Source organism: Lithobates pipiens, unplaced genomic scaffold (genome assembly GCF_037356315.1).
Source record: "Lithobates pipiens isolate NorthernLeopardFrog02 unplaced genomic scaffold, aLitPip1_a1.2 Scaffold_28, whole genome shotgun sequence".
In the NCBI taxonomy this organism is placed as follows: domain Eukaryota; kingdom Metazoa; phylum Chordata; class Amphibia; order Anura; family Ranidae; genus Lithobates; species Lithobates pipiens.
Genome location: NW_027507789.1, coordinates 89,704,342 through 89,717,908, shown reverse-complemented (window position 1 = coordinate 89,717,908; position 13,567 = coordinate 89,704,342). Strand labels below are relative to the sequence as shown.

Genomic DNA, 13,567 nt, shown 5'->3' with positions numbered 1-13,567 from the left:
GCCTACGGGCACATCACCCTGAAAGCACCCGATCTCGTTTGATGTTGGAGGCTAATAGAGTCGGGCCTTGTTAGTACCTGGATGGGAGACCGCCTGGGAATACCAGGTGTCGTAGACTTCTTTTTATGTTGTTGGCGTTGACCTGTTTTTTTTTCGCTTATTTCCCAAAGTGACCATCTTGGTGTTTGTCAAGAGGGTTGAGAGTGCCTGAAGAGATTGCCTATGGCCACATCACTCTGAAAGCACCCAATCTTGTCTGATCTTGGAGGTTAAGAAGAGTCGGGCCTGGTTAGTACCTGGATGGGAGACCACCTGGGATTACCAGTTATTGTAGGCTTCTTTTTATGTTGTTGGCGTTGATTCGTTTTTTTTTTTTTTTGCTTGTTTCCCAAGGTGACCATCTTGGCATTTGTCAAGAGGGTTGAGAGTGCCCAAAGAGATCGCTTACAGCAGCATCACCCTGAAAGAGCCCTATCTCTTCTCTTTTCTGAGGCTAAGAAGGGTTGGGCCTTGTTAGTACCTGGATGGGAGATGGCGTTGGAATACCAGGTGCCGTATTCTTCTTTTTATGTTGTTGACATTGACCTGTTTTTTTTTCACTTGTTTCCCAAGGTGACCATCTTGGCATTTGTCAAGAGGGTTGAGAGTGCCCGAAGAGATCACCTACGGCCCCATCACCCTGAAAGCGCCCAATCTCATCTGATCTCGGATGCTAAACAGTGTCGGGCCTGGTTAGTACCTGGATGGGAGACCGCCTGGGAATACCAGGTGCCATAGGCTTCTGTTTTTTTTGTTTTTTTATTTAGTAGTATGCGACATACAATGCAAAGGCAACTTCACAGAATGTGTGATACAAATAGTTACAAACAAACGATCATATTGCATGTCTACCCAATTACCCAAGTAGGACAGCGCGTTAAACACAGTGTACATCTGGTAAGCGCTATAGCATAATTGTGCTGTTTTAGTATACCCTTCCTGTACTGTTGAGTGCGGACAACCCTTAATTTCCCTCTCCCCCTGGGGTTGAGGTGCCCGGCCTCTTTTTCCCTTTACCTTTCCTTGCATTTGCCCTTCCTTTCTCCCCCTTAGTTCCCACCATGCATTACCTACCCAAAACCTACCTTGGTTCAACTTTCTTTGCTTTTCTCTGATGTCCCTCCCCGAGGAGCGATGGCAGACTCAGTCAAGGTCACCTCTCTAAACGTTAAGGGACTGAACTCCCCTGAAAAACGGTGGATCCTCCTGTGAGAACTGAACACATCCTGTACTGATGTGGCCTTTATACAAGAAACACATTTTAAAAATACTAGCCTCCCCTTTCTATGGTCGAGATCCTTCCCTAAGGTCTACCACTCTACTAACCCCTCCTCTCCATTCTGATCTCTAGCAGGCTCCCCTGGGTTCTCCAGGATTCTCTGGTGGACCCTGGGGGCCAATATCTTTTTCTTAGGGGCCACATTGGAGAGCGCCTTTTTACATTTGCCACTGTGTACGCTCCCAATGATCACCAAGACACGTTCCTCAGAACTACCCTGCACAGATGATGTGACTTTCGGGAGGGCCAATTGATATTAGGTGGGGACTTTAATGTCCCCTTTCGCCATCGGTTGACACTTCTGCCTCTTGCTCCTCGCTCCCTACCCCTCACCTAGGTCTCTATTCTGGCACCTTAATGAGAGCCTGCTCCAGATACCGGAAGTTTTAGCAGATGTGACCAGGGAATTGGACCTTTATTTCCAAGAAAACTAAAGCAGGACTGTGACCCGGGGATAATTTGGGAGGCTCACAAGTCAGTACTCCGCAGGGTACTTATCAGGCACGGGGCGCGCATCAAACGAGCACGGAAGGAACAGCTTGCTAATCTGTTTCCTGAACTTGCCTCTGTGGAAGCGAAACATAAACATACCCCCTTACGGACCTTAGAGATTGAATTGGGGACACTCCATACCCATATTGCTGTCCTACTCCATTATAAAGCGAAAGCGGCACTCCAGTTTTGTCGTAAACTGACGTAGGAGTCAGAGGACAAATGCAGAAAAATCTTAGCCAGGTCGGTAAAGGAGTTGAAATCTGGCTCTTACATACCACAGTTGATAGATGAGAATGGCCAGAGGGCCTCTACCCCAACCCAAATAGTCGAAGTCTTTGAAAAATGTTACTCTGATCTCTACAACCTGCCCGATTCAGGGTCTGGACAGGACAATATAGACAGATATGTAACCGGTTCTGGTCTACCAACCCTCTCATCGGAATCACGGGAGTACTTGGAGGACCCGATCACACTGGAAGAAGTCCAGACGGCCGTGGGACCTCCGAAGGTGGGTAAGGCTCCGGGCCCTGACGGATATACCGCACAATACTTTAAGACCTTCCTCCCTATTCTCGGCCCGCGCTTGGTGAATTTATTTAATACTCTGAGCTCGAATGGGGATTTTCCTGAGGATACCCTTAGAGCCCACATCTCGTTGATACCTAAGGAGGGCAAAGACCCAGGCCTATGTGGGAGCTACAGACCCATTTCCCTCCAAAATTCGGTCCTAAAACTATTCTCTAACTCCTCGCCACGTGATTGGCACATCACTTGTAGTCCCTTATACATATTGACCAGTTAGGTTTTATTCCCACCAGGGAAGATAGGGACAACACCACTAAGGTGCTTACCCTGATCCGTAAAGCAAAGTCATCTGGGACCCCTTGTCTTTTCATGAGTACTGATATTGACCAGTTAGGTTTTATTCCCACCAGGGAAGATAGGGACAACACCACTAAGGTGCTTACCCTGATCCGTAAAGCAAAGTCATCTGGGACCCCTTGTCTTTTCATGAGTACTGATGCCGAGAAGGCTTTTGATCGGATCAAATGGACATTAATGTTCTCGGTCCTTCGCCATATAGGTCTGAGTGAACGGATGCTGGCATGGATAAGTAAGATATACTCACGTACTTACATTCCACCGGACATCGCGCGTACGTTTATGTTGAACTTCCCCCCACCCCTTGTCACTAAGATCCGCAGTTTGCTTCACGGGTGGCATTCTGGCCTCCATTCCTGGTTCAGCAGATGCAATCTCATTAAAATGAACATACTCCCTAAATTTACTTATCTTTTCCAAGCTCTCCCGATCCAGATTCCAGTCCTGTTTTTTAAGCAAGCTCAATCCTTGCTCACTCAATTTAACTGGGCCCACAAAAATCCCAGACTTAAGCGGTCACAGCTGACATTGTCTAAACAACAGGGAGGGTTGGTTCTCCCTAACTTGCGACGCTACTACCTGGCCTCCCATCTGGGGCGTGTATTGGACTGGAATCGAAATAAATTTTCTAAGCTCACTCCCGAATCCCGCTAAGAAGCGCCATGTGGTGCTATAAGTATTTACCCACAGAATTTATGTCACATCCCACTATAGGGGCTTAGTTGAAAGTCAGTCACCTGATCGCTACCCAAAACACACTCACGTCTTTGACTTCCCCCCTATTCCCTATACGTGGCCATCCAACCTTTGAACTGGGGACCCACTTAGAAATTCCAACCTAGACAATGCGTCTAAATTCGTCATTGATGGAAAATGGCCTTCTTTCTCAACCCTAACAGATCCGACAGGGCTTTTCCAACTGCCTTTTTGGAGAGCGGCGCAACGACATCATTTTCTCCATTCCATCCCCAATCCTCAAACGTTCGCCCGCCCTCAGACGGAGTTTGAGACTCTATGCAGGAGCGAAGGCCCTTTGGCCCACATTCTCTCTCAAACAGATTACCCACACTTAACCTGTCTGGCCAACTGGGAAAAGGACCTTAATTGCTAATTTTCCCCAGCACAGAGACAACGCATTATCACTTTGGCTCTCAAAATGTCGCTGTGCACGAAGATACAGGAGACGAATTTTAAACTTCTCACCAGGTGGTATTTGACACCATCAAAGCTGCAGAAATGTTTCCCCTCTTCCTCGAACATATGCTGGAGGTGTGGAGAAGAAGAGGGCACGTTGCTGCACATTTTTTGGTCCTGCCTCAGCTTGGTGGACTTCTGGACAGAGATCCGATGCATGACACAAAAATTCACAGACTTCTCCATCCAGGAAGAGGCTGCATTCTTTCTCTTGTACCATTCACAGATTCCCATTAAGAAGTACAAAAAAATCTATTTTACGGCATGTGATTAATGTGGCGAAATCCTGCATCCCTCTCTATTGGAAAAAATGTTCCCCCCCTTTCATTACTCACTGGCTTAGGAAAATAGAGGACATTAAAAAAAATGGAGGACTTGATCCTCACATCACAAGGTAAACAAGAATTTTTTAAACAAACCTGAGACATCTGGAATACCTTTATATTCTCGCTAGAAGGATGTCGCCTGCTACCGCCTTAGTGCTCTGAGCTTTCCTTGACTGGCCCCTTGGACAGTGGCTGCCATCGTGTCTCGTCCCCTCTTCTCCTTTTCTGATCTTTCAACCCTTCTCTTTTCGGCCTTCCTCCCCTATCTCTCACCCCCTCCACCCCCTCTCTCTTTTGGAAAGAGTGGAAAATTGGGAATGACGGCCCCACACCCCCCTCTGGATGGATTATGCCGGAGGGACCTGGGGTTTGTGTGACCCTGGATCTTGGTACAGTACTTTATCCGTGCCTCGAATCATTGTGATTGATGGAAGGCAGACTCACAGTTGCGAATATACCTGTATCAAGTATTGTTCAGCTGCTTTTTGCTCTGTATTTCTCTGTTGCATTATGTACTCTGGGGACCGTCTTCCCCTATTTGGAGAAAAAATTATATTTGAAAAAAAAAAGAAGCCTACGACACCTGGTATTCCCAGGTGGTTTCCCATCCAGGCATTAACCAGGCCTGACCCTGCTTAGCCTCCAAGATCAGACGAGATGGAACAGATTCAGGGTGATGTGGCCATAGCCGATATCTTCAGGCACTCTCAACTCTCTTGACAAACACCAAGATGGTCACCTTGGAAACAAGCGGAAAAAAATAGGTAAACGGCCACAACATAAAAAGAAGCCTACGGCATCTGGAAATCCCAGGCGGTCTCCCATCCAGGTACTAAACTGGTCCCAACCCTGCGTAGCCTCTGAGATCAGATGAGATTGGGTTCTTTTAGGGTGGTGTGGCCGTAGGAGATTTCTTCAGGCACTCTCAACCTTGACTAACGCCAATATGGTCACCTTGGGAAACAAACAAAAAAATCAAGTCAACGCCAACAACATGAGAAGAAGTCTACAGCACCTAGTATTCCCAGGTGGTCTCCCATCCAGGTATTAACAAGGCCCGACCCTGTTTAGTCTCTGAGATCAGACGAGATCTGGTGCTTTCAGGGTTATGTGGCCATAGGCGAGCTCTTCAAGCACTCTCAACCCTCTTGACAAACACCAAGATGGTCACCTTGGTAAACAAACAAAAAAAAAAAACAAGTCAACGCCAACAACATAAAAATAAGCCTTCAGCACCTAGTATTCCCAGGTGGTCTCCAATCCAGGTACTAGCAAGGCCCGACCCTGTTTAGCCTCTGAGATCAGAGGAGATCGGGCGCTTTCAGGCTTATGTGCCCATAGGCAATCTCTTTGGGCACTCTCAACCCTCTTGACAAATGCCAAGATGGTCACCTTGGGAAACAAGCGGAAAAAAAACAAAACGAATCAAGGCCAACAACATAAAAAGAAGCCTACAATAACTGGTATTCCCAGGTGGTCTCCCATCCAGGCCTGACTCTTCTTAGCCTCCAAGATCAGACGAGATTGGGTGCTTTCAGAGTGCTCGGACTCTTTCCCCATCACTAATGGGACGAGGCAGGGGTGCCCTCTGTCTCCCCTAATTTTTATTCTGACACTGGAACCACTTATGTGTCACGTTCGGAATGACCCGAATATTACTGGCATATCCAAACCCTCGGCACACCACAAAATTGCGGCGTACGCTGACGATCTAATTTTTTTCGTCTCCAATCCACACATTTCGCTTCCCAATATACTCGTGGCTCTCCGGCGATACGGCATTATATCAAACTATAAAATCAATTGCACCATCGGCTGTATTGAATACCTATGTGAACCAGAGTAAAATATGAGCCGGTCGTGTCCAGAACCCTGGGGTTCTTCTGGGTCCCAAAGGCTAGTAAGGAGACAAGGCATAGTGAAAAGTGAGGACGGGGGAAGAAGAGAGTGCAAAGACGGAGAGAGAAGAGGGGGGGAGGGGATGGCGGCGGGGAAAAAAAGAAAATAAAGACAAAAAGGGAAGGGGGGGAATGCCACCCAGGGCAGACTTGGCCTACGTAGGTAAACGTTAGATGTTCAGTCGTTTTCTGGGACAGGGGCGCTGCTCACCTCCCAAATGTAGTCTCAAGTACCAGTAAAATACCTCCAGGGCCTCCATGTAACACTAAATGCCTCTTCAGTGTTGTGAAGGGTGGCGGTCAATTCTTCCATCCGGAGAATATGATTGACTTTGGAATACCACAGCACCTTGGATGGGGGCTGAGGCTGCCTCCACAGTGTGGGAATGCAGGCCCGGGCGGCGTTCAGGAGTTGCATCGCGAGGGTTTTTTTGTATTTTCGAACAGGCTGTTCGGTCAAGTGTAGAAGGCACGCTGCTGGGTTGTCTGCGATATCTACATTTCTGAGAGTTTTTATCGTCCCGGTCACCTCCACCCAAAAGTTCCTCAAGGCCGGGCATGCCCAGAAAATGTGTCCCATGGTCCCCGTATCTGAATTGCACCTCCAACAAACATCCGGAATCGATCTATTCATTTTATTCAGAAGGTATGGGACTCTATACCAGCGTGAGACTATCTTGTATCCTGATTCTTGATATTGGTTTGCGATGGAAGCTTTATGTACTAATGTCAGGATCTTCCCTATCTGTTGTGGGGTAAATGTGATGCCAAATGCAATCTCCCATTTGTGGATAAATGGTGGGGTCGACTCCTCCTCCTGACTACTTAATAGGTTGTACAGGAGGGAGAGGGTGTGTTGCACAGGTTCCTTTTTGTGACAGATGGATTCATAGGGCGTCAGGTCTCTAGGAGTGTATGGGGCCCTTTGTATGGCCAGAAGAAAGTGACGAAGTTGATAAGCATTAAACAAGTCAAGCGGAGGGTCAGAAAGCTCCGCGACAGTTTGCGTGGTCGGGAGCCCTCCCGAGGACCACACCTCTCCCAGACGCTTTTTCCCCACCACTGTCAACTGTCGCAGTTTCTTGTTGGTAAATCCCGGTGGGAAGTCTGGATTACCTATAACCGGAGTCATTGGTGACGGCAGGGGAGCAATGTGTGTGCAGCGGAACAACCTCCGCACAACAGCCAACGTAGCTCCCACTACGGGGTGATCTCTGAGGTCTTTTGGTAGGGAGGACAGGAGCCACGGGGAGGTCAATAGGGGAATGGATCCATCCTCAATCTCCATCTCCACCCACTGCTTGTGTGGGCCATTACAATGCCAATCAACGACTCTCGCTAGCAGAGTCGCTCTGTTGTATTGTCTCAGATCTGGGAGACCCAGACCCCCCTTGTCCTTTGGTCTGGCAAGCAATTGCAAACGGGCTCTGGGCGGTTTGCACGCCCAAATAAAGTCCCGGAGCAGCACCTGCAGATGTCTGAAAAAGATTGGGGGTAACCGGATCGGTAATGTCTGGAACAAGTATAAGATCCCTCTCCCATTTGTGGATAAATGGTGGGGGTCGACTCCTCCTCCTGACTACTTAATAGGTTGTACAGGAGGGAGAGGGTGTGTCGCACAGGTTCCTTTTTGTGACAGATGGATTCATAGGGCGTCAGGTCTCTAGGAGTGTAGGGGGCCCTTTGTATGGCCAGAAGAAAGTGATGAAGTTGATAAGCACTAAACAAGTCAAGCAGAGGGTCAGAAAGCTTGGCGACAGTTTGCGTGGTCGGGAGCCCTCCCGAGGGCCACACCTCTCCCAGACGCTGTTTCCCCACCACTGTCAACTGTCGCAGTTTCTTGTTGGTAAATCCCGATGGGAAGTCTGGATTACCTATAACCGGAGTCATTGGTGACGGCAGGGGAGCAATGTGTGTGCAGCGTAACAACCTCCGCACAACAGCCAACGTAGCTCCCACTACGGGGTGACCTCTGAGGTCTTTTGGTAGGGAGGACAGGAGCCACGGGGAGGTCAATAGGGGAATGGATCCATCCTCAATCTCCATCTCCACCCACTGCTTGTGTGGGCCATTACAATGCCAATCAACGACTCTCGCTAGCAGAGTCACTCTGTAGTATTGTCTCAGATCTGGGAGACCCAGACCCCCTTGTCCTTTGGTCTGGCAAGCAATTGCAAATGGGCTCTGGGCGGTTTGCGCGGTCAAATAAAGTCCCGGAGCAGCACCTGCAGTTGTCTGAAAAAAATTGGGGGTAACCGGATCGGTAATGTCTGGAACAAGTATAAAATCCGCGGGAGGGCCGTCATTTTGAATGCATTACAGCGCCTGAACCAGGTCAGTGTTAAAGCATGCCAGTTTCCCAAATCAGATTTCAGTCTATTCAGGAGAGGGACAAAATTAAGCGGGTACAATTGCGCCAAATCCGCTGCGATGTCAACGCCCAGGTAACGTATAGATTTTTCAGCTCAGTAGAATGGAAAAGCGGAGCGTAGCCTCTTGGCCTCACCATCCGGGACCGATATATTCAATACAGACAAAGGTGCAATTGATTTTATAGTTTGATAGGCTGCCGTATCGCTGGAGAGTCGCGAGTATATTGGGAAGCGATATGTGTGGATTGAAGACGAAAGAAATTAGATCGTCAGCGTACGCCGCAATTTTGTGGTGTGCCGAGGGTTTGGATATGCCAGTAATATTCGGGTCATTCCGAACGTGACACATAAGTGGTTCCAGTGTCAGAATAAAAATTAGGGGAGACAGAGGGCACCCCTGCCTCGTCCCATTAGTGATGGGGAAAGAGTCCGAGCACTCTGAAAGCACCCAATCTCGTCTGATCTTGGAGGCTAAGAAGAGTCAGGCCTGGTTAGTACCTGGATGGGAGACCACCTGGGAATACCAGTTATTGTAGGCTTCTTTTTATGTTGTTGGCCTTGATTCGTTTTTGTTTTTTTTCGCTTGTTTCCCAAGGTGACCATCTGGGCATTTGTCAAGAGGGTTGAGAGTGCCCAAAGAGTTCGCTTACAGCAGCATCACCCTGAAAGAGCCCTATCTCTTCTCATCTCTGAGGCTAAGAAGGGTTGGGCCTAGTTAGTCCCTGGATGGGAGATGGCTTTGGAATACCAGGTGCCGTAGTCTTCTTTTTATGTTGTTGACATTGACCTGTTTTTTTTTCGCTTGTTTCCCAAGGTGACTATCTTGGCATTTGTCAAGAGGGTTGAGAGTGCCCAAAGAGATTGCCTATGGGCACATAAGCCTGAAAGCGCCCGATCTCCTCTGATCTCAGAGGCTAAACAGGGTCGGGCCTTGCTAGTACCTGGATTGGAGACCAACTGGGAATACTAGGTGCTGGAGGCTTATTTTTATGTTGTTGGCGTTGACTTGTTTTTTTTTTTTTTGTTTACCAAGGTGACCATCTTGGTGTTTGTCAAGAGGGTTGAGAGTGCTTGAAGAGCTCGCCTATGGCCACATAACCCTGAAAGCACCAGATCTCGTCTGATCTCAGAGACTAAACAGGGTCGGGCCTTGTTAATACCTGGATGGGAGACCACCTGGGAATACTAGGTGCTGTAGACTTCTTCTCATGTTGTTGGCGTTGACTTGATTTTTTTGTTTGTTTCCCAAGGTGACCATATTGGCGTTAGTCAAGGTTGAGAGTGCCTGAAGAAATCTCCTACGGCCACACCACCCTGAAAGAGCCCAATCTCATCTGATCTCAGAGGCTAAGCAGGGTTGGGACCAGTTTAGTACCTGGATGGGAGACCGCCTGGGATTTCCAGATGCCGTAGGCTTCTTTTTATGTTGTGGCCATTGACCTATTTTTTTCTGCTTGTTTCCAAGGTGACCATCTTGGTGTTTGTCAAGAGAGTTGAGAGTGCCTGAAGATATTGGCTACGGCCACATCACCCTGAATCTGTTCCATCTCATCTGATCTTGGAGGCTAAGCAGAGTCTGGCCTGGTTAATGCCTGGATGGGAGACCGCCTGGGAATACCAGGTGTCGTAGGCTTCTTTTTTTTTCAAATATAATTTTTTCTCCAAATAGGGGAAGACGGTCCCCCGAGTACATAATGCAACAGAGAAATACAGAGCAAAAAGCAGCTGAACAATACTTGATACAGGTATATTCGCAACTGTGAGTCTGCCTTCCATCAATCACAATGATTCGAGGCACGGATAAAGTACTGTACCAAGATCCAGGGTCACACAAACCCCATGTCCCTCCGGCATAATCCATCCAGAGGGGGGTGTGGGGCCGTCATTCCCAATTTTCCACTCTTTCCAAAAGAGAGAGGGGGTGGAGGGGGTGAGAGATAGGGGAGGAAGGCCGAAAAGAGAAGGGTTGAAACATCAGAAAAGGAGAAGAGGGGACGAGACACGATGGCAGCCACTGTCCAAGGGGCCAGTCAAGGAAAGCTCAGAGCACTAAGGCGATAGCAGGCGACATCCTTCCAGCGAGAATATAAAGGTATTCCAGATGTCTCAGGTTTGTTTAAAAAATTCTTGTTTACCTTGTGATGTGAGGATCAAGTCCTCCATTTTTTTTAATGTCCTCTATTTTCCTAAGCCAGTGAGTAATGAAAGGGGGGGAACATTTTTTCCAATAGAGAGGGATGCAGGATTTTGCCGCATTTATCACATGCCGTAAAATAGATTTTTTTGTACTTCTTAATGGGAATCTGTGAATGGTGCAAGAGAAAGAATGCAGCCTCTTCCTGGATGGAGAAGTCTGTGAATTTTTGTGTCATGCATCGGATCTCTGTCCAGAAGTCCACCAAACTGAGGCAGGACCAAAAAATATGCAGCAACGTGCCCTCTTCTTCTCCACACCTCCAGCATATGTTCGAGGAAGAGGGGAAACATTTCTGCAGCTTTGATGGTGTCAAATACCACCTGGTGAGAAGTTTAAAATTCGTCTCCTGTATCTTCGTGCACAGCGACATTTTGAGAGCCAAAGTGATAATGCGTTGTCTCTGTGCTGGGGAAAATTAGCAATTAAGGTCCTTTTCCCAGTTGGCCAGACAGGTTAAGTGTGGGTAATCTGTTTGAGAGAGAATGTGGGCCAAAGGGCCTTCGCTCCTGCATAGAGTCTCAAACTCCGTCTGAGGGCGGGCGAACGTTTGAGGATTGGGGATGGAATGGAGAAAATGATGTAGTTGCGCCGCTCTCCAAAAAGGCAGTTGGAAAAGCCCTGTCGGATCTGTTAGGGTTGAGAAAGAAGGCCATTTTCCATCAATGACGAATTTAGACGCATTGTCTAGGTTGGAATTTCTAAGTGGGTCCCCAGTTCAAAGGTTGGATGGCCACGTATAGGGAATAGGGGGGAAGTCAAAGACATGAGTGTGTTTTGGGTAGCGATCAGGTGACTGACTTTCAACTAAGCCCCTATAGTGAGATGTGACATAAATTCTGTGGGTAAATACTTATAGCACCACATGGCGCTTCTTAGCGGAATTCGGGAGTGAGCTTAGAAAGTTTGTTTCGATTCCAGTCCAATACACGCCCCAGATGGGAGGCCAGGTAGTAGCGTCGCAAGTTAGGGAGAACCAACCCTCCCTGTTGTTTAGACAATGTCAGCTGTGACCGCTTAAGTCTGGGATTTTTGTGGGCCCAGTTAAATTGAGTGAGCAAGGATTGAGCTTGCTTAAAAAACAGGACTGGAATCTGGATCGGGAGAGCTTGGAAAAGATAAGTAAATTTAGGGAGTATGTTCATTTTAATGAGATTGCATCTGCTGAACCAGGAATGGAGGCCAGAATGCCACCCGTGAAGCAAACTGCGGATCTTAGTGACAAGGGGTGGGGGGAAGTTCAACATAAACGTACGCGCGATGTCCGGTGGAATGTAAGTACGTGAGTATATCTTACTTATCCATGCCAGCATCCGTTCACTCAGACCTATATGGCGAAGGACCGAGAACATTAATGTCCATTTGACCCGATCAAAAGCCTTCTCAGCATCAGTACTCATGAAAAGACAAGGGGTCCCAGATGACTTTGCTTTACGGATCAGGGTAAGCACCTTAGTGGTGTTGTCCCTATCTTCCCTGGTGGGAATAAAACCTAACTGGTCAATATGTATAAGGGACTACAAGTGATGTGCCAATCACGTGGCGAGGAGTTAGAGAATAGTTTTAGGACCGAATTTTGGAGGGAAATGGGTCTGTAGCTCCCACATAGGCCCGGGTCTTTGCCCTCCTTAGGTATCAACGAGATGTGGGCTCTAAGGGTATCCTCAGGAAAATCCCCATTCGAGCTCAGAGTATTAAATAAATTCACCAAGCGCGGGCCGAGAATAGGGAGGAAGGTCTTAAAGTATTGTGCGGTATATCCGTCAGGGCCCGGAGCCTTACCCACCTTCGGAGGTCCCACGGCCGTCTGGACTTCTTCCAGTGTGATCGGGTCCTCCAAGTACTCCCGTGATTCCGATGAGAGGGTTGGTAGACCAGAACCGGTTACATATCTGTCTATATTGTCCTGTCCAGACCCTGAATCGGGCAGGTTGTAGAGATCAGAGTAACATTTTTCAAAGACTTCGACTATTTGGGTTGGGGTAGAGGCCCTCTGGCCATTCTCATCTATCAACTGTGGTATGTAAGAGCCAGATTTCAACTCCTTTACCGACCTGGCTAAGATTTTTCTGCATTTGTACAGTACAGTACAGGAAGGGTATACTAAAACAGCACAATTATGCTATAGCGCTTACCAGATGTACACTGGGTTTAACGCGCTGTCCTACTTGGGTAATTGGGTAGACAGGTTGGAGAGGGAGCCCCCGAATCCTAGTCCCCCCAGTCCCGGCAGTGGTAAATGTCACGTCTGATACCGGTATGCAAATAAAAGACAATCAGTAACATCAAAGAAACAAAAAACAATAGTATAACCAAAACAGAGGTAGAGCATATAACTGTTAGCACTGAGGGGTCTCCTCGGCTCGCCCTAAACGTAGGCATGCACGAGGGAGTCCGTCACAACAGAAAAGGCATCACAGAATGGGATCCACCACCCCCCGTCCCATACCCCTAAAGTACATGCAGTCCCCGAACAAATGCATTTCTCCCTTTGGCAGATTGTCCTCTCCTTACCCCCTCTCCCCCGTCCACGCCCCGGGGGGGAAAAGGGGCAGGGAAGGGGGGAAAGGGGGAGTGGAAGGGGGGAAATGGGGAGTGGAAGGGGGAAAGGGGGAGGGAAAGGAGGGAAGGGAAGGATGGGAAGGGGGGGAAGGGAGGGGGGAAACAGGGGAGAGGGGACAAACATGCAAAAATGTCAAGTCCTTTAGCGCACTCCCACCAGCAAACACCCGGACCCCATAAATTTCAACTCCTCCCCTCCATGGTCACCACATCAAGATGAAAGAGAAGCAGCCCTGGTCGGTGCATGGAAAATCCGGCAGGCAAGGGGCTGGGACCACCATCCCTCCATCCAATGGGAGACTTCACCCGAGCAGCAGTCCTGGGGC

General features: G+C 48.3%; 5 pseudogenes; 4 read left to right on the top strand and 1 right to left on the bottom strand.

The window, feature by feature from the left end:
- The first annotated feature begins 218 nt into the window (after positions 1 to 218).
- Positions 219 to 337, top strand: LOC143936310 (5S ribosomal RNA; annotated as a pseudogene).
- A 324-nt stretch (positions 338 to 661) lies between these two features.
- On the top strand, positions 662 to 780 carry LOC143937027 (5S ribosomal RNA; annotated as a pseudogene).
- A 4,438-nt stretch (positions 781 to 5,218) lies between these two features.
- Positions 5,219 to 5,337, bottom strand: LOC143936506 (5S ribosomal RNA; annotated as a pseudogene).
- Positions 5,338 to 9,567: 4,230 nt separating this feature from the next.
- LOC143936505 (5S ribosomal RNA) lies at positions 9,568 to 9,686 on the top strand (annotated as a pseudogene).
- Positions 9,687 to 9,781: 95 nt separating this feature from the next.
- Positions 9,782 to 9,901, top strand: LOC143936591 (5S ribosomal RNA; annotated as a pseudogene).
- Positions 9,902 to 13,567: the final 3,666 nt, after the last annotated feature.